This window comes from Cebus imitator, unplaced genomic scaffold, assembly GCF_001604975.1.
Source record: "Cebus imitator isolate Cc_AM_T3 unplaced genomic scaffold, Cebus_imitator-1.0 Scaffold639, whole genome shotgun sequence".
Taxonomy (NCBI): domain Eukaryota; kingdom Metazoa; phylum Chordata; class Mammalia; order Primates; family Cebidae; genus Cebus; species Cebus imitator.
Genome location: NW_016107954.1, coordinates 206,203 through 227,503, shown reverse-complemented (window position 1 = coordinate 227,503; position 21,301 = coordinate 206,203).

Genomic DNA, 21,301 nt, shown 5'->3' with positions numbered 1-21,301 from the left:
TGACCTGACAAACTCAAGAAGCAAGCCAATTTGGTTACTAAGCCCAGGATAATTCAGATGTGAACCAGATTAAACTCATTTGCAATTACCAGACCTGTCCTCTTCAGGGGGAGCATTAGAATCTCTTAGCAATTCAGTTCAATGAGTATTGGCATTGTGCTGGATCACTGCCCTTGCGTGGCTTGCACGCTATCTAGGAGAAGAGTGTGTGATTAATGGCAAATAGGCTTGCATTTTTCTCTCTCAGTGCTTTGTTGTCCCTGTCCTCCCATTATCAGTCTAGGGTTCTCATCGGAACAGTGAAATATCAGTGCCTAGAAGTAGGAAGTAAAAAGAGGCTAAACCACCACAAAATGATTTAGAAGAGAAGGTGCTGAAAAAGCATAGAGGTACACAATGTCTTCCGTAAAAATGATAGGATTCAGAGTTGGTGGCCAGGACTGGAAGGCTCCTCTGGCACTAACTAGGTGTGTCTCTCCAGCATGCTTCCTCTTCCCATTGGATCTTTGTTTGTTTCCCTAGTTATTATTATCAATATTGTTATTATTATCGGGATAATAATACCCAAGTTGCAGAGTTGCGGAGAAATATAAAATAAATGTTACATGTGAAACCACTAGACCCAAGTTAGGTATTATTGGTAAACACAGTCCTGTTTTCTTGTCTAACTCAGTTGAATTCCAGGCAGATCTAGAATCTGGTTGCCTTCTAATTTGGGCCAAAACCTCAGACAGCTATGGACCCTGTGAAAGGCTAGTAATGTGTCTGGGAGTTTCTTGTCAAAGTTTTCTTTCTCTACCATCTTTTTTACCAGATTATGGATAGCTCAAGTTTTTCCATTCCTAAAAAAGTCTCAGCTCAATATCAGAGTTTTCCCAAATTCCACCTGGCGTCCCCTGGTTATCTCATTCTGCATAATCTCCAGGGTGATTGGTCTACTGCGGGGTGATCAGAGATCTCATGGGCATGCTGGCGTTCCGAAAGCTGTGTAGCAGCACAGACCTTTCTGCAGCAGTTCACTCCAACATAACTTGTCTAACATCTTTCTCCCCTCCTTAAGTTTCTTTCCAGTAGTCTCTGTCTCAATCACCACCCAGTCACCCAACCAGAAGCTTACATTCTCTTGACATATCCTTTGCCTTCACCTTCCTATCTATCTTTTGGTTCACTCATTCATTCAGTTTACTCTTGTTCCTTCTCTCTAGGAAATTGCAGAAAACAGTTTCCCCTTTTGGGTGTTAGTTTCACTTGTCTTTCTACATTCTTATAATAACAGAAAATAAGAAAACTAAAAGGTGTGTCAATGAATTCCCATGGGAAACAGTGAGAAGTGATTCAGTGATTCAATGATGTCACACCTCCCAAGGAGAAGAATTGGAAGTCTTCACTTGACCATTAAGCCTTCTATGTCATATTTAGCATCCTGGGAGTCTGCCCCATGAAATGCCTCCCTGAATTGCACAATAGCAGCCATGATGCCAGGGAGATACTCCAGGAATGTGCTTTCCTCCTGGAATGAGACTGCTTTGCTGCTGGCAGAAAGGCCTCTGGAAGGTCAGAGGCAGGGAAACTGGGAGGGGAAGAGAACCAGTGGGTAAAAAGGGGAACAGGGTTGGTGATTATGCCAATATGGTCCTGTTTTCTTCTGACTAGATGATCAGAAAGAGCCAGTCATGAAGGTTTTTTTGTGGCCCAGTGTTCAAGGAAATGGTGGTCTGGGGTGAACAAGAAATCACCAAAATTGGTGTCATAACAACAAAAAATTTATGGAGTTGAGCTGACAGAAGACTTTAAGTAATAAATTAAGGAAATACAAAATATGGTACAGTTTATAAAATTCATGGTGAATTGCTTGGTAGCTAGCCTTGGTTGATTCTATTTTGCCTAAGACCCACATCTTTCCAGAGACATTCAGCAACCAATGGATCTTCCAAATGTAAAGATCAGTGTGCAAACAAGAGCTAGGCCACTCACACCCAGCATGCCCTAATAGTGGACACTTATGTTTGATATTTTTATAGGAATTGTTGTAAATTCTTTATACATATTACACTATTACCAGAATCACATGAGAAAGTAACTATTATTATTTGGCTGGGTGCGGTGACTCACACCTGTAATCCCAGTACTTTGGGAGGCCGAGGTAGGTGGGTTACTTGAGGTCAGCAGTTCGAGACCAGCCTGACTAACATGGTGAAACCCTGTCTCTACAAAAAATACAAAAAACTAGCCAGGTGTGGTGGTACACACTTGTAATCTCAGCTACTTGGGAGGTTGAGGCAGGAGAATCACTTGAACCTGGGAGGCAGAGATTGCATGAGCCGAGATGGCGCCATGCACTCCAGCCTGGGTGACAGAGTGAAATTCCATCTCAAAATAAATAAATAAATAAAAATAAAGAAAGTAACTGTTATTATTCCATCTTCCTGATAAAGAAACTGGGGCACAGAGAGATCAAGCAACTTTCCCAATGTCACACAGCTGGAGAGTGATAGTGTCTATATTTGAACTGAACCAGGCCAGGGCCAGAGGCTAATTTCTTAACCATATTATCATAATTAGCTTGCAAAATCCACATGAGAAGGAAATGATCCTTACTGAGTTAAAAAAAGTAAACAAAAATAAATAGTATGCACAGATGACAGAAACAAAACTAAGTGATTATTAGGCACTAATCTCTGCCAATTTTCAGTCAAAAGGCTAACTTCAGAGGGTCAATTATCTTTGGATACAAGTTTTGCTGCTGTAATATCATGGTTCTTTAGTGTTGTAATCATATATTAGTAAGGTTATTAAATACACGTATGTATTGGGTTTGCAAAAGCCTGGGATATAGAAGTGAAAACAAAACAAAAAAATTCTCCCAGGATCATTTCAATGTTCAGCTAGATCACAAATACATAGGCGACACATTTTAATAGGGGTTGACAGGTGGATCAGCGGAGCAACAAATTCTCCCCAAGGGAGTCTGGGAAGGTTTCTTGAAGACATGCAGTTAAGATTCATTTTCAAGCAATGGATTGAGATGCATTTTCTTGAGGGCCCAGTTAGAATGGTGATATATGTAATTTGGGGAAAAAAGTCATATTACAATTCTATATTTGGAAAGCCAAGTAAGCATTTTAAGAATCATATGAGTGCCCAAAATTAAAGCTAAATAAAATAATTTTTGTTTGTGGGTTATGAAGAAGATCAAAGGGCATTGTATGAGTGTTTCTGTTTTTAAAATAGAAATAAGTTATAAAAGGTTGAGAAGCACGTTTTTGAAAATTAAGCAAACTTGTGACTCAAGGTGTAAAACGAATATACACTGAAACCTCCCCTCTAGTCTTATGACCAAGCGATAATAAGCAGTATCTATCTAACTATCTGTCTATCTATCCATTTATGATTTACTTTTCAGAATAAAAGATATAACCAGGCTTGAAATCAAACTGGATAGGTCATGAATCAGGAAAGAAAAAGAAATACACCTGTGAGTAGGGGTTAGCTTCTCCAGATTTAGCAAATAAAAATACAAGACAGTCAGTTAAAGTTGAGTTTTAGTTTAAATGCATGAGACCTATGTACTCTAAAGAAAATTATTTGTGTTTATCTGAATTTAAGTCTGTATGAGTGTTCTGCATTTTCCCTCACTGCTCACAGAAGTCACAGGCCTACAAAGCCCCAAGACTGGAAATAGGAAGGGTCTCCCTGGAGCCGCCACCTGCTCCATGTAGAAGGCGCTGCATCTTGATGGAAGCTGGGAGGCAGTTTGTCCTTCCAAAAGCACAATTAGCCGACTCCTCATGAGCAGGGACGTGGTCAGTAAAGACGAATTTGGACTCAGACTCCCGGGGGAGTTCCTGAGCCTGAGGCAAGAGTTCTTCTAATCTCTCCCCTATAAGACAGGATCCCAGACAGACTGTAGGGATGAGGCCCAGCCTGTTAGCCTTGGCTGTGGAGGCCTCAATGGCAGGAGAGCTGAAAGTCACCCACTGACAAAGGGCAAATTGAGGAAGAGATTTCAGGGCGTGAGGCTGGCCACATACCTCTTTGTTTTACTTGAGAACTGGCCATCCAAACTCCCATTTTCTCCCTGTCGAAGTTACCAATTCTGTGGCTGCAAAAGCACCGCAAGAAGGTATTCTCAGTTTGCTTTGTGGGGTCATTATCCCTGTCTTCAATTATCTCACCAGATTTACTTTCTCGACGCTCTTCTAGTCCACTTTTCCAAAAGGCTCTTATCTTGCCCTTTCTAATACCTGTTATTTGCCTCAATCTGCTCCACAGTCTAAAAGTCCACTCGATGACCCCTGAAGGGCAGCCGTGTGCCACATCAGTCCCATCTTGACTGGAATTCTCCTATAACCCATAATGCCAGAACAGCCTGTCACTTTCAGTATTTTTAGTTTTTAAAGCCTCATGTTTCATTTTTCCAGTGGATGCCAAGAAGATGAGGAAAATGCTGCAGCAGAGAGGGAAAATCAATATCCCACAGGAAGCCAGCGCTCGAACTGTTTGCTCTGTGTCTGATGCCGGGTTGTCTAGGGAGAATTTCACAGTCAAGGTCTAAGACTGCTTGTCTTTTCCCAAAGTTTTACTGAAGAATCCTTCTGAATATCTGCTCTCCCAGGAGAAGAGACCAAGACATTTAAAGTGCTCTTTAACACTGAAATTCTTGAAAGATGTCAAAGAAACAGCAAAGGGTGGGGGCTGGGAGAACCATTGCTCTTTTCCCAGGGTACAAAAGGCCTCCTCAGGGAAGAGAAGAGGTGAAGAAGGCACACTGCTGAGAAGGCCAGGGGCTGGAACCTAGGTACCGCAAGTGTAGTTGGTTTATTTCAACATTATTGGAAAATTCATGGAACTAATTTAATGCTGGTCTGTTCCTTCCATAGCACGTGAATCATGGTGACTGCTTATTTGAATGCATAGCAGAAGCTCCCTGTATGGAAATAGCATGTAAATGCAGATGCTTTGAACTCAACTGGAAGATTAACCCTCCTTTAATTTAAAGTGTCCTTTAAATTATTTTTGAAACTCCTTTCTATTGGAATTGACTTTGAAGATAGACTCATTCATTCAGTAGTGTAGTACCAAGCACCTACTTCTCAATCTATGAAAGGCTCTGGGGACACAAGTGTGATGAACATGACAGTTACTGAATCATAGAGATCATGGATCAGTAGAAAAATTTCAGATGCATTTGCAATGCAATATGCTAAGTGCTGTGGTGGAAACAATGCAAAACAGCACCGAATGCTTCTAAGTGGTCTGCCAGAGAGGCATGCAGGGTTAAGAAAGCTTCTTGAAAGAAGTGACTCCTACTTGAGACCTGTAGGATGTTGAGTAGAAAAATAGTTAAAATAACAGAAGACAGTGTTTCAGGCAGAGAAAATCCCATGAACAAAGACTCAGAGAGAGGGAGAATCACATGTGGTAAAGAAAGTGAAACAGCTCAGAGTAGCTGGAGCCTAGAGGCATGGGATAGATAGTCTGGGTGGGAGATTGTACCAGACTCTGAACTCAGGCATCTGTGTAGACAGTGGTGACACAGATTTATTAGTATTTGGCAAGCAGCAGGAGGAGCAGATTTGAGTAAGAAAACTCAGTGCTCTTTTTAATATTCCGATTTTGAAGTTACTGTGGGACGTCCAATTAATGATGTCCAAAAAACAATATATAACTCTAAAACACAGGAGAAAAATCTGGGTGAGAAAAAAAAAATCTAAATAACAGACATTGGCCAAATACCTACAAGATACTAGGTATCATGCTTTATATATTAAATACATTACCTCATTTAATTTTAACAACAAATGTATAAGGTAGGTACTATCTGGAAAAGAAAAAATTGAATTTTGAGATGTTGATTTTTTTGCCTGGGATATAGATTTGGAAATTATAACACTTAAAGTTGAATTTTTACACAAAGGTGCATGGCTTGATAATCAAACATCACTCAGACAATTCTGAACCAAAGTTATTATGAGTGAGCTTAATCTTCCATTTTACCGTGTGCTTGCTTCCAAGTTGTAACAGGCATTCCCAACAACTAAACCCATGCATTAAAAAAATTACACCTAAAGGAATATTTCATATGAATTCCTAAGAAAGTGTCTTCCATGTTTGCTTAAAATATTAGAAATAGTCCACATAACTGTGAATCACTTATCAGAATTATCATCATTAACTTTGTTACAGCTATAATCACGATTATTTAATAATATGTTTAATATCTGTCTCTGCTTGTAGACCACAAAATTCTTGGAGTCTGAGAATCATAGAGAGGCTGTAGATGGGGGTGCAGATGCCAGGACACTGTAGGAACTCAAAAGAAAAATAAATTGAGTGAACAAAAAAATAAATAAGCATCCACTGGCCACAGATAGATTTTTAGAATAAACAGCGGAGTGGCCCCCAACAATCTTTTCTCTATAAGGAATTGTTGCAGTGGCAAATTGTTTCCCCAAAGGAGGAAGCCACCAGCATTCAAATCACATCACTGTTCAAATCACCCCCCAGGTGCTTCTCATTACAAAAATTAGCAGTAACGCAATGAGGCTGACATAAGGGTGGACACCTCCCTGCAGATGATAACAAGAATCATCAGCACCAACTTAGCTTCAATCCTGTTGAGGTTTAAGAATCTCTAAGAACCCATAAGTAAAGAAAAAACAGAATTACGTTTTGTTTTTTTTTTTTTTCTTTTTCCTGATCCCAGATTCCATAGCAGTATGACAGAGCCTAAAGATGCAGGCATTGGGTTTATGAGGCAAATAATGAAGTTGATAGATGGGTCTGCACCCTGAGGGGTGGAATGAAGATTGGACCCGGGCCGGCCGGCACTGGAGCAACCCTCTCCCTCCATTCATTCTACCAGGATCCCCAGTCAGCCAACGCACTGGGACGCTGACATAAATCAGGGGCAGCAACAGATGAGCATGGAGAAATGGCCTGGCAGGCACTGCACTGCAGCCATAAATCAGGAACTAATTCAATCCTGTGAGATGCCTCGTTTGATTAATTTATGTCAGCGTTTTCTGTGTTGTCAGGCTGGTCCCTTGTGTCCTCCCTTCCCTCTTATTCTCCACTGTCTTTGGAACAAAGAAATGCTTCCCTCCTCTACCAAGACAGGAAGAAGGAAATGGAGCTCCGGAGTAGCTCCTAGAAGGTGAAGCAAGATTAGAACCAAGCCTTCCTGCCAATCTTAGAGACCTGGAGAAAGAGGGCGGGGCCTCACATGAACCCAGCTTCCAGGTCAGATGAAAGAACCATTTCTAGTTTCTTAAAAGCCCCATTCCCTGTGCCTGGTAGTAAAATAAGGCAGCTAAACCTTACCTCCAGCTATAGGAGAAAGAATGGTTTTCTTAGACGAGTTAGAATAATACATCAACATTTAATTATCACGATGTAAAGGTGATTATGAACATTATGATTTATAATAGTGGAGGACTAGAAGCAACCTGCATACCTGAAATAACAGAAAAGAGTTGTACTCTATCTATACAGTAAGTATATGCATTTATTTGTGTGGAAAAAATGCTCATGGAATGCTGTTTAGTGAAAAAAGAAAAAGCAGGGGAAGTTAAACACCTGAGTGGAGTGTGTGTTTTTATTGCCTCCTGAAAAGAAGTGATGTATGCCTATCAATATTTTCATCTCTTTAACTACAGCTTTAGTCATTTAACCCTATATTCTAATTTATTTATAATGAGTATATCATGAGTAATATTCTAATTTATTTATCATGAGTACATATTTCTCATGCACTAGAAAGAGTATTTTAAAATAGCCTGTAATCTTAGCACTTTGGTAGGCCAAAGCAGGAGGATTGCTTGACATTAGGAGTTTAAGTCCAGCTAGGGAAACAAAGTGAGACCCCCTCATCTCTACAAAAAATAGTTTTAAAAAGTAACTGTCCATGCTGTGGCACACCCATAGTTCTAGCTACTTGTGAAGCTGAGATGGGAAGACCACTTGAGCCTGAGATGTTGAGGCTACATTAAGCTATGATTATGCCACTGCACACTTTGTTAATCTTGGAAGTAGAATTGTAGCTATCTCCGCCACAAACTCAGTAACACCAGAAAAGATTTACTTGGTGTTATAGGATCAGTCTGAGCAGATGTAAAAACCAGACTATGTTGTATTTCAGAGGACCACCATCTGTGTGGGCAGACAGAAGAAGACCACAGCTCGACTCAAATGGAAGAGGCAACGATCAGAAAGGATGTGGTGGAGAGGAAGGACTTACATCTGCTATGAGTCCACTGGAGTCATGAGTAATAACAGCACCTTCTATTTTAGAGCTGGTGGTGATAAAGCTCTCTCAAAGCCTGACAAGTCATCTCCTCTATTGCTTATTTGTTCTTGTTATTAAAGATGTTTATTCCTTACTTACTTTGGTATAGGTTTATAAGTATAATGGAAGGGAAAAATAGAAAAATCAACCCACAGAACGAGGTTTTCCATTATGGACTGCAACCCACGACAGGTTACATCTATCAAGAACACAGTTTCTCTGTTCACACATTTAATTAGGAAACTTGAAATTGAAAGGAAAGGACAGAAAAGTACAATAAGCTTTAAAAGAAAATTCTGTAATTCACTGTTGAGTTTTTTGGTTGGTTTTTTGTTTGTTTGTTTTTTTGAGAGTCTGGATTTAGAGTGTTTCTAGATGATCAGCATTAGATATGACTAACCCACTCAGGTCAGCATGTGTGATGTAAATGGATACACTTGGGAGTCTAAATTCTATCTCCCTTCGTAGCTGAGTGCTATGAACCTCAGTAAAGACAAGTGAGAATGTGCATTGAATGAGACCTGTATATTGGGAGCCCAGTTCTTAATTCCACAAAAAAGTTGTGCCTGTGGTTATGAAAAAATGTTCAATTAACCTAGAAGAGTTCAGCTACCAACTGAAGGATTATGGGAAAGCAGTATTTTTTCAGAACTGGTGTGCATGAGTGATAGCTATGAAGCCTCATGAAAATATACATCTCCTGGGTCCTTATTAAACAGAATTTCTATGGGTGTGGCCTCCAAGTTCACACTTTAAAGTGGATCTCCATATAATTCCATGTACACCCACGCTGGGTAAACACTGAATTTCATGTATTTATTACTATTCCAAAAACAAAACACAAACTCTTGGGTGGACTTTACAGAGAGCAAGGTTTTAGGATGGTATAAGCAAACATTTTTAAGATAGTCTGTGCAAACTCAAAGCTGTGCAAACCTGGAATTGAATGCTTCATGAGGTAATGAGGCCACATCAGGAAAAGACAAGCAATGCAATAGCCTTCATTTTGCTTTTCTTTCTTTCTTTCTTTTTTTTTTTGTATTCATCACATTATTTCAACATGATATTTTCCAACAGCATTAGGTAAGCAACATAGTTTGGATATTTGTCACCCAAATCTCACGTTGAAAGGTGATTCCCAGTGTCGGAGGTGGCACCTACTGGGAGTGAGGCCTGGTGGAGGTGGGGCCTGCCAGGAAGTGATTGAATCATAGGGTAGATTTCTCATGAATGCTTTAACACCATCCTCTTGGTGCTGTTATGGCTGCAAGCTTCCTGAGGCCTCATTGGAAGCTGATGCCAGCATGATGCTTCCTGTACAGCCTACAGAACCATGAGCCAATTAGGCATCTTTTCTTTATAAATTATCCAGCCTCAGATATTTCTTTATAGCAATGCAACAACTACTTAACATAGCAAGTCAGCCATAATTGACCACACAATCACTACTGTGGTCTAAAAATAAATCACCTACAAGAACTCCGCAGTTGTCCCACCACCTGCCTGGCCAACATTGGGCAGAGCTGTGTAGCACCCTGATCCTAGCTCAGCCATGAGGCTGTCTTCTTACACTCCTTGGGCATGCAGCTTGTCTTCAGTGCCAGCTCAGCTCCTCCTATGCCATCGTCCTGCCAGCAGGACCCTCGCAACATCAAGTTACTCAGTACCTTTGGGGCAGTGGTCCAAGGGCCAGGTGTCACCACAATCATGTATATGTGATGGTTCTGTAAAAATGAAGTTTATTCATTTATTAATATTTCAGAGCACATCTGTGAAGGGCTCAGGGCACACCAATGTGTGTCTGTGTGACTGTTGATAGCCTCTGATCCAAGCAGGGGATAGATGCAGACCTCTCCGAGATCTAAGACAGTGGGAAATAAGGCTGGATGACTTTGAAGGTCTTTTTAAGGTTCTATAATTCAAAGGAAGAAAGTGGAAAGGGCCATAAATTCTGGTAGAACCCTGAGGAAATCAGTATTCTTAAACCGCTAATGCTAATTTATGATTTTGGACAGGTTGCTTGAACTTTATTAAGCTTAGCTAGATCCACTGAAATGAATGAGAAAACAAATAAACAAATCAAAATTCTGCTTCCTGATGAACAGAAAAGATTGAACTGGGCCCTAGCTTTCCCAGGGGGAGGAACTCCGGAATCTAATAGTTGGAGTGGCAAAAAAATATGTGAATACAACTCCAGTTCTCTACCCCGCACTGCCTGGACTGCCCCATGATGCAATTCCCCCAAAGGGCAGGACCTCTCAGAAGCATCCAGTGAAATCTCAGTAACAGTGGGTGCTACACTAATATCCACAGATTTTTCTAGCTGCTCGAGCAAATGTGGAATCTCATTATGGAATCGGCGCCACACACTCGCCGAAATGGCTCCAAAATTTGATATCAAAGCATCAAATTAAACACTCAAGATCACTGACTGCAGACTTTCATTTACTTCATGAGGAAGAAAGAGAGGAAGGGAGGCTGACGCAGGGGGCCATCTGGCCACTTTCAAGAGGCCTCTGTTCTTTTGAGCCACACTGAATAAATGAGAGCTGGCAGGAGGCAATCGCAAGGTTTAAGTCAGACTTAACGATAGTTTTGTCAATACACATATTCCAGGATCCTTTTTGATCAGTCAAGTGGTATTCGTTTCCAAGGACAACTGACAATAGATGAACACATTCATTAGTGTTCTAAAGTCAGGAGCTCTTACATTTGTAAATGTGATACGAATACACAGAGGCCTCAGGTACAAAAGGGAATCACAGCCTGGATGACAGACCAGTGCTAGAAACTGATTTTTGGAAGCACGGCTTCTCTATGCATGGTTCAGGCAAAGGTCAGAGGGTGTGAGCAGCACTGCGTGTGCGTTCCTCAGATGGGAGGATAGCGCAGGGCTTGCCAGCCAGAGGCTCCCTCCTCTGAGGGACAGGTTCACAGTCTTTGCATGGCCAGGCCCAGCCTCTGGGACCTGCGATGTGGAAGGTGACTTTTAAAATAGGAATGTGTTTATTGTATTTAAAGGAATATATATTCATATGAATTTAAATGAACATATATATTCATATGAATATATATTAGACTCTTGCCAAGTGCAAAGTACAGAGCAGAACCATGTTTTCTATCTACCAGAAGCCTCTGGGCTGGTTGGGGAAATAAGACATACTTCAGAAGAGAAGTAAGGAAAAGGATAGAAGGAAGCAGCATTTTGGAATGGAGGCGACCACTATGTGGCATGGTTTTACAAACCGGGATGGTGTGTGCCCTGAGCACGAATCTGAGTACACAGATGAGCAGACATGGAGAGGCTGGGGCACCAGGGAAGGCCCAAGTGAGAAGGGCATTCAACCGAGGTAGGTGCTTCCATAGACACTTTAATTAATAGTTTGGGGGAGTTCGGTGAACATAATTGAGATGATTGCTCAAATTCTAAGATGAGAAGACTAATTTGAGCATGCAGCGCTTAATACATGTACAGTATGCAGATGTTTCAAAAAATTCCTCTATTTTGGATTTGTGATTGTTTTCACTCACTGTCTCTGAAGGAGAAAAACTCTGAACTCTGATTTAATTTCTTTTAAATAGGCAAAAGCTCATTTCCTGATGATTGTCTGACCTATTCCCTGCTCCCGTTTTCTTCTAGACAACACCAGTTTCATTTACTGTCCTGCTGGTTGTCAGGCTAGAGACCCCTCTTGCCCTCACCTAAACAGAAGAAACCTGGGGGCAATGTCTAATTTTTGTCTATGTGGCATTGGCTTGGTAAAGTGCTTTGGAAATACACAGGCACCCGAAAGATATAAACGTGAGGTAAAGAGAAATTGGAAATGAAGAAAATAATATAAATAAAATAATGAACTAGTTCATAAGGGTGAAGATGGTAGAACAACCCATTGATTTTTCAGGAATGCCCCTAGCCTAGGATAATGTACATTTCAGGGGTTGGTTGGCATTTCAGGGGATCACCAAGTGTGATGAATTGAGCCCTGTGGGGTGGGACAAAGGCTTTCTCCATGCAGGTGGCCAGGAACTTCTGGGACTTCTGGGGAGGAGACTCCTCACCGCTGTACAGAGGAAGGATCTAGTTCACATAGGGAGTGGGGACCCTGAGGCCAGGGAGAGTGGCACTCTCTTTCTTCTCCATCCTTCATTCAGCAGGCTTTTCATTAGTTGGTTGCTAAATACCAGCTACTGAGAGATCAAAGGACAGCGTGGTCCTTTCTTAAGGAGCTCAGAGTCCACAGAGATGTGGACACATAAACAGGGACCGCGGCCACTGACAACCTGTACACTGAAAGCAACGTGTGTGGAGCACAAAGTCCAAGTCAGGAAACAAGATGTTGGCACTACGCCTCAAAGGTGATGTTACTAGGAAGAGCTGAGGAAGGAAGAGCAGCATCCTAAAAAGTAGGTGAGAATGAGATGTGATCAGTGTCCCTGTGAGGTTTGGTGGCGGAGGGGAGCGGCCTGTGGTAACCACGGAAGGGGCAGCTAGCAGGAGCAGAAGGTAAAGCTGGAAGGTGAAACTAGGCGCTGGTGATGGAAGCCCTGGAATAACAGAACAATTGTCTTAGCCCACCAGAATCCTGCAGAAGGCAATCTGGGCCTGAAACATGGTCCATGGCCCTGCCTAAGAAAGGCAGCAAGAATGAGAAAAGCCCAGAAGACGAGGATGAGCGCTGCTCCATGCTTGCGAAAGAAGCACAGGAAGCATGGCCTTTCACACACAGTTCCCTAAGCTTTAAAGCACCACCCTTGGCGAGAAGTTGGATGAGGGAACCAGGGCCAGAATATTGTCCTTCCTGCCCTGGTGGGCCCTCACGGTGTGTGTTCAGCCCTGCCCAGTCACTGGCCTATGCATTACAAATGGGTAAAACGCCCCTTGGCCTCTGGTGGGATGAACACTGCTCCTGCGTTGTGCAGTTGGGCAGGTGGTGTCAGCAAGCTGAGTGCAAAAGCACAGAAATTGATCAACTCTCACTTCTTCCCAGAACCTCCCTCCCTTTCACCACCGCTCACCCTTGCTCAATGTCAGTGTGGCTAACAAATATCATAACAAAGATAAGCTTCATGGAAACAGCTTGCAAGAGGGACAAGGTGATGTACACAAGCATCACATCCGCTCTGCTCCCTCCACAAGGCAGGCACCTTTCAACTTGAAGATGGGAAATGAGAGGAAGAGGGCCTCTGGAAAAGGTGGAGTTCAGGCTAGAAGAGAGGACACGTGGTTGGGAGGAGGGGCTGTGAGTACGATGCGCCTCCTGCCTTAGTATCCCTACTTACTGAATGGGTATGACATTGCTCGCCCTCATTAAGGCTGTGGAGGCTCCTTTATGGTAATGCATCACACCCAGTCTAGAAAGACATCTGCACTCCCTGCCAATGGACTATGATTGTGGAGACCAGGAATCTTCAACTAAGCCAAAACAAAACAAAAACAAAAACAAAAAGGTGAGGGAAAGTAGGATTTAAAACTGTTTTATGTTCACAGAAAAATCTGTACACAAGTGTTATGTATCAACTTTATTCATGAGAGCCAGAAAACTGGAAACACCCCAGGTGTCCTTCAACAGGTGAGTGGCTGAGTAACAACCAGGCTAAATCTCAAATAAATAATCCAAATAAATAAATCCAATCCTGCAAGCCTAGATACTGTAAAATTTCATTTGTGTAACATTTTTTAAATGACAAGATTATAGAAAGGGAGAACACACTAGTGCTTGCCAGGGTTTGGGGACCGGAGCAGGAGGAAGGTGGGTTGGTTGTGAACACATGGGTCATTGTGGTGTTAGACTCGGGAATCTGCACAGAAGAAAACTGCAAAGAACCAAATACACACACAGTGGTGAACACGGAAAACTGGGCAAACATGATTAGGACCCGTGGATAGGAGGCATGTCAATATCCGGTTTAGATTTTCTACTATAGTTTGACAAGATGTTACTGCCAGAGGGGGAACTGTGTAAAAGGGACACAGGATTTCTCTGTATCATTTTTTCCCTCTATTTAGGAATCTGCGATTAACTCACAATCTGAGCTTTAAAAAAATTTTTAAGGGGCGGAGAGAAAACAAATCTTTCTCCATCCATTATACTTTTGTTCTACAGGGCAAATATTCTCAAAACCAAACTTCAGGGTGATCCTTCCTTCCTTCCTCCTCAGAAGTACCTCTGTCTGGGCTTGATCTCGGCTACTGACGCTGTGCTAGGATCCCTCTTAGAGCTGATCAATACCCCTTGAGCCCTCAGTCTGGAGAAAAAAGTATGATTGGCAAATGCTGCCATCAGACAAATTACTAATCCATGTGCTCAGATGTATGGTGAGGATTTGCATAAATTGGACATGTTTCACACTCTCTTTACTGGCCGCTCTCTCAAAGCTGCATCTTCAAAAGGCAACAGCCTAGTACTGATCCCTACGCAGAGTAGCTGGAAGGCAGCCCCAATGCCGAGCCCCTCCTGCAAAGCTGGTACAGCGTAGCCTCTTCCAACATCTGCCTGCATGGTGCAGCTTCTCTTCTAATCTGTCTTCAACGGGGCCAAGCAAGGCCCAGAAAGGAGGCAGGTTTTCTTAGTGAAGAAGGTCCCAAATATGTGCTCCTTTAGAAGTGTCGCTATTGTTCTTCCGTGCTCCTTTTAGGTGATTGACACCTTCAATTTTCAAAACAAAACGTGATGTCACCCCTAATGCTAAATAACTGTACTGCTCTCAGCTGACGGCCCATCGTCAGTGCCTCGTAGAAGAAAATCCCTGTAACAGGAATAAAAGAAGTCTTCTTTTGCAATATACTAACCTTCTGAGAGATGGCTAATCTCCTGTACTTGAAATTCATGCTAAAATGGTACCAAAAGATTAGCCATTTCATTGCTTTCTTATTATTTTGGTGCTATAAAACATTGTAACCTTTATAAAATGCACAGCAGAGATGCAGCAATGCAATTTCTGTGTTTATCTAAGCTGAACAGATCTCTTATTCTTTTTTAGTAATACCAAACCAAGGCTAACACCTTGCCAGCTGCCTGCCAGCTATGTTCTCCAAGGATAACATAGCAGGGAAGAAAGGAACAGACAATCCTCGTGCTAAAGAAAGCAGCCGCCTGGATGCTCCACTTAGAAGAATGACGCTTCATCTTCTCTCTAAAAGGGATGTCTTAATGTCCAGGAAAAAAATGCCAAGTGCTGGGAATCTCCGAGGGTTGCCAACAGCGGCAATGTCACCTGTTGGAAAGTGAGAGAGCCACAGCAGAGATGTCAAGAGGTGGTTCGCCTGCAAGGAAAACAAAGTGACATGGAAAACCATGCTCCTGGCAAGGTGGGGACAAGCTTCACAAAGCTTTGTGTTACGGGAGTGTCAAGGAATGCGGCGGTGCTAAGCCAAGGGATGTGCATGTGATGGCCGCTGAAGACCGACATAGATGCCTTTTCTCTCAAAGAACAAAGTCACTCTTCCTGGAGCACCATGAAGGAGCCCACCCCCAATTCATTTGGCTAATCTGTAGTTCTGATCCGCAGCCACCAAGGTGAGGACTCAAGTGTGTCAAGGAAATTGAAATGTGATAATTTTGTTAGCACCACACCATGAGGTGAGTTCATGGAGGTTATATATGGTGCTGTTTCTATTTCAAAATATGAATAAAACCTCATTAATAAAGCTTTTTGCGGGTCTACTTCTCTGACTATAAATACCTATAGGAAAGTAAATCTTATGAATTTCAATCTCATGGGATTTCTAGGTAGGCATGACACTCTAAGGAATAAAATCTGTTTTGAGCTTAATCTTTTTGGATTCTGGCAAAAGTAAATAAGCAACACACTGACTGCATGATTTCTGCTGGATAAAGCAGAGAGAGAGAGAGAGAGAGAGAGAAACTCCTTCATCTCAAACTGTGTCTTAAATTCTATCTCACTCTGCAAAGTTACAACTCACTGGCTAGGAGAACTTTTCACTCCACAAAAAAGTTCCTAAACCTGTAGAATTTCTTGAAGAAGAACACATTCCTGATGGTGGCAGAATTACAAGCTGAGAAATAGACATTGCTAGTCTTAACTGAATGACTGTCTCACGACTGGAAAGTATTTTCTTCTAATTACTGTGACATAAGTACCAACCCTTCAAAAAACCTCTTCCCAACCCCCATTTCCACTAATTTATTAAGGATCTACTATAATGATAAAATTCTACCTAGATTTTTGAGAGCGTTTTGTATATGAGATCATAGTCGTGTTATTTTAAGAGATACAAAGAATTACAAGGTTGAGTTTTTGCCTTCAAGGTGCTCAAAAATTATTTTGGAGATTCTAGACAAACATTCAAAATATATGAATACAAGTCGAAGGCAGTAGGGGTTAGTGCCAACATGAACTCTTCAGCTCATGAACCTGAGAGAAACTTATACTCTAAAGAGAAAAGTAACCCTGAAAGATCTTCAAAATACTTTTTGCTTATCGGTACTCTAAATACATGCCATGGATTTCAATTACACCCTAGTCTGCTCTGCCTCACACTGAGGATTAACCAGTTTTCACCCAAAGCCCATTTATTTATGCAGTATACACCCATTACCATGTGTGATAAAATGTGGTGAAGTTCTAATTAGAATGGTGATTATTAAAAACTCAGGAGACAACAGATGCTGGAGAGGATGTGGAGAAATAGGAACACTTTTACACCGTTGGTGGGAGTGTAAATTAATTCAACCATTGTGGAAGACAGTGTGGCAATTTCTCAAGGGTCTAGAAATAGAAATACCATTTGACCGAGCAATCCCATTACTGGGTGTATATCCAAAGGATTATGAGTCATTCTATTATAAAGACACATGCACATGTGTATTTATTGTGGCATTGTTGACAATAGCAAAGACTTGGAACCAACCCAAATGCCCATTAAAGACAGACTGGATAAAGAAAATGTGGCACATATACACCATGGAATACTCTGCAGCCATAAAAAAGGATTGAGTTCATGTCCTTTGTAGTAACATGGATGAAACTGGAAACCATCATTCTCAGCAAACTAACACAAGAATAGAAAAACAAACACCACATGTTCTCACTCATAGGCAGGTGTTGAACAATGAGAACACATGGACACAGGGAAGGGAACATCACACACTGGGGCCTGGGGGTGGGAACTAGGGGAGGAATAGTGGAGGCAGGGATTGCAGAGGGATATCATTAGGAGAAATATCTAATGTGGATGACGGGGCGATGGATGCAACAAACCACCACCACGGCACGTGTATACCTAGGTAACAAACTTGCATGATCTGCACATTTACCCCAGAACTTAATTAAAAAAAACCTTGAAAAAAAATGTGGTACAGTTATCTGCCTTAGCAGAGATGATCTGAGGTTGACATTGAAGGGGAAGAAGTAGGGCCTCAGAGGTTGACCCTAATCCTGGAGCAAGACGGTTCAAAAGAGAGGTGCTTCAGGTTGGAGTAGCCAGTGGCTACTCACTGGGATGGATTCATTTGTCTGTTTCTCACTCACTTAATGTTTATTGAATGCCTATTGTACTAAGACACCACTAGATGTTTGGGCAGATACAGTGGTGAATATAATGCCAAACCAGAAAAAGGGTGAGTGCTGTAACTGAAGACAAGGTTATACGATGTGCAAATTTAGAGGAGGAGGAGTTTACTTTTTATGGAGATGGGATTAGCGTTCTTCAATGAGGTGGCCTTTGAACTCTGAGCCTTGAAGGATGGGAAGGTTGTGAATGAGGTACCACCTGGATGGGCTGAGGAAGGAGAGAAAGGACCTTCCCTGGGGAGGGAAGAAGGTGGGTAAAATCCTGCTGGCTTGAGGAGCAAGCTGGTCATGGCAGAAACGTCTGTGCCTTAGAAGTGTGTTCTGCTAGCCCTCCATTATCTACTTATAAAAATCACCATTGGCAAATCTATAAAACCTAGGTCCATTAAATTAATTATCTACTTGGAGTAATTAAGACGGGGAACTCTACTTCCGTTCAGTAGGACAGTAGATCTCTCTTACCAAATAGGGCAGCTATTCACAGAAGACATATTGACTGCAGTTATTAAATTTCAACAAATACGTTTTAACCATATGTTATTTAGCATAGGCAATGGCATTATCCAGGATACATGGAAACCTTTTCCTAGGCAGGTGAATGATTGCTCTGACAAATAGAGAATGCTTCCCACAGGACATTTTCTAGTCTCATCCTAAATGTTTTCTTCCTAAATGCAGTTTCTTGCATTTCCCTTGAGAGCCTGAGTGATGAAGAGCACATCTTGCCATATGGAATTTTGTTTAATGACTGGCTTGATTCTTTTTCCCAATTTTGACTCTACCATATTTCATTGCAGAAAATGTCTGGAAACTTCTACAAAGTCAACCCAGCTTTCAAACCTCATACTCATGAAAATGTTGGTCACAGAGAAGCCAAATATAAGAAATGCAACGTATTCATAAACTCCACACTTTGCAAAGTGTTAGTGTCAAGCTATCAGTCACTGGATTAGCCCTAACATACCTTAAGAAAGACAAGAACTGACACCCATAATGAGAGTTCATTCTCCAATTACATTAGGATAATCATTGTCTGAGCCCATTTATGTTTGTATAAGATTATTTGATTTCCCACACTAAAAGGTCTTTTATTACCAACCATCGACACCATAATAGCAGTCCTAAATGTGAAGAACAGCCACTTAAATTAATACAGCTTTCTGACTTTATTTCACTGCATCAGCAGGGCGTCACTGAGAGCTGCTGCAGGCTGCAGCCCATCGCAGGGAAGGTAGAGAGCCATCTACAACGCATCTCATAGGAAGAAAAATGTGGTACAGTGGTGGGGATGGGGTTCAGAGGGTGAAGAGCTTAAGAACACTTGTGCATAGGAAACAATGCAGAAGGTAAATCTACTGAGAGCATTCAATGAGAAAGGGAAAGGAAGAGGGTAGATGGGGTTAGGGAAGAAGCAAGAAAAATAGCGTATTTTGGTTCTATGGCTCCCATAGCTATTTTATTTCAGTATAAAAAAACAACCGCTCATTGTTGATTTGATGCCTTTCTTGGGTGAATCTCCGATCAATTTGTCTTTCCTTCCTTGTACTCCCATTTTCTCACCATGACTTGAAAAGAACAGTCTTGACTCCTATTCTACAGATGTAGAAACTTAAATACAGTCATCTTGTGAATTCTATAAAAGGCATGAGGTATGATGATGGAATAATGATTTTTTTTACATTAAATCCTCAGAAGACACGTGTGAGTACTATTTTTCAAAGCAGTCACTGTGAGAGCATATGTACATATTCCAACAATGATATGACCATGTTTCTGGACATTTATAGCAAATTCAGGTTTAAAACCAGAAATATATAGCCTCCATCCTTTGTAGTTATTTCAGATCCAAACAGATATTATCCAGCTTGATCATTTAGTTCGTTCATGAGACTTGGTTTTTGATGGCATTTAATTGCTTCTCAAAAGTAGTCCCACTGAGGGAAGGCAAATCTCTCACCTAGAACAATATGCAAAAGAATCAGCTCCAGGCTATGCCTGTAGGCTCCAAAAGAGAAGTTTTTACACATCAGGGACACAACAGAGAGGCAGAACCTGGCCTCCCAGGCTGCGGATTTTTAAGGGCACATAATTCATTTACTTTTTTTTTTTTTTAATAACTTTTTAGTATTTATTTTTATTTTTTTAAAATTTATTTATTTTACTTTAGGTGCATACTATACCTGGCATTATCCGTTTGAGAGGCTTATTCATTTGTAAATACCACTTCCGTGACCTCCTTACCAGGAGAAGTGATTCAAATTCAGCCCCATGGCTGCCTCTGCTGGCCTCTGAAAAGATCCTCACACCAGATGGGGCAAATTAGAATACAGGAGAGATGAGAGAGCAGAAAACAAGCGGGGAAGAGGAAATAGGGAAAATGGAGTGTGGGGAAGGGAGAAGAGCCTCACTTCCAACTCGCCTCCTCACTTTTCTCAGCTCACTCCTGGGTTCCTTCGGTTTTTGGGGCTTCTGTGCTCAGCCATTCAACAGACACTTAGGACGTTTCTATGATGTGTAGGTGTTCCACAGATTTGAGTTACGTCCATGAATGGAACACACAAAGATTCTCATCTTATATACGGTATTTAGAAGGTGCAGGTAAGCACTAACCAGTAACATAATAAGAAAGCCAAATACACAGCCTGCTGACTGGTGCTCAGAGCCGCTGAAGGTTTCCAGCAGAGGAGGGTAAGGGAACTGAGGCTGCAGGGAGTTAGAATTCTAAGGACAGTTCTCAGGGTAGGTTTCATTGAGAAGGGGCAAATGAAGCAAAGATTTGAAGCAGGTGAGGGAGTTAGCCAGGGAACTATCTCGGAGAAAATATTCTAGAACAGTCATAGCAAATGCTCTGAGGCCAGAGTATGCCTACAGTAATTACACAATAGCAAGGCAGGCATTGTGGCTGGAACAGAGTGAGTGAGGTTGGCATAGGAGGGAGGTCAGAGAGGCATCCGTCATGGTGGTGGTGGTGTGTGTACAGGAGAAGAGTTTCAGACGATGCACAGCCTGTTCAGATCTGAGCATTTACTGAGAGTCATTGCAGTAATGTAAGCGGAGAAATGACATGATCTGAATCATATTTTATAGGATGCTCTACTGAGAATAGACTTCAGGGAAGAAAAGTAGAAGCAGGAGACCATCAGGAAGGGACTGCATAATCCATGCAACGGAGTCATGGAGGTGAGGCATGGTGATCAGACATGATCTGCACCCACAGCCACATTTACCACGGGCGTTATGTTCTCACAATACACAGCCCATATCTTTCCACTCTCACTGCAGTCTCTTCAAGGTTGCCTCTGCGTGAGTGTCAGCTCCAGCTCCGGCAGGAATTTCATAAAGAACTACTGGTTGGGGTGATCTGCTCTGCAGTGCATTGATTTCAGGCCTGACGATTTCCCCTGAAAGTTCTAGATGTCAAATGCTGGACCCGCTTGCTCTCTGCCCCAAATGTGGAGGCCTATTCAGTTGCTTCTTTTT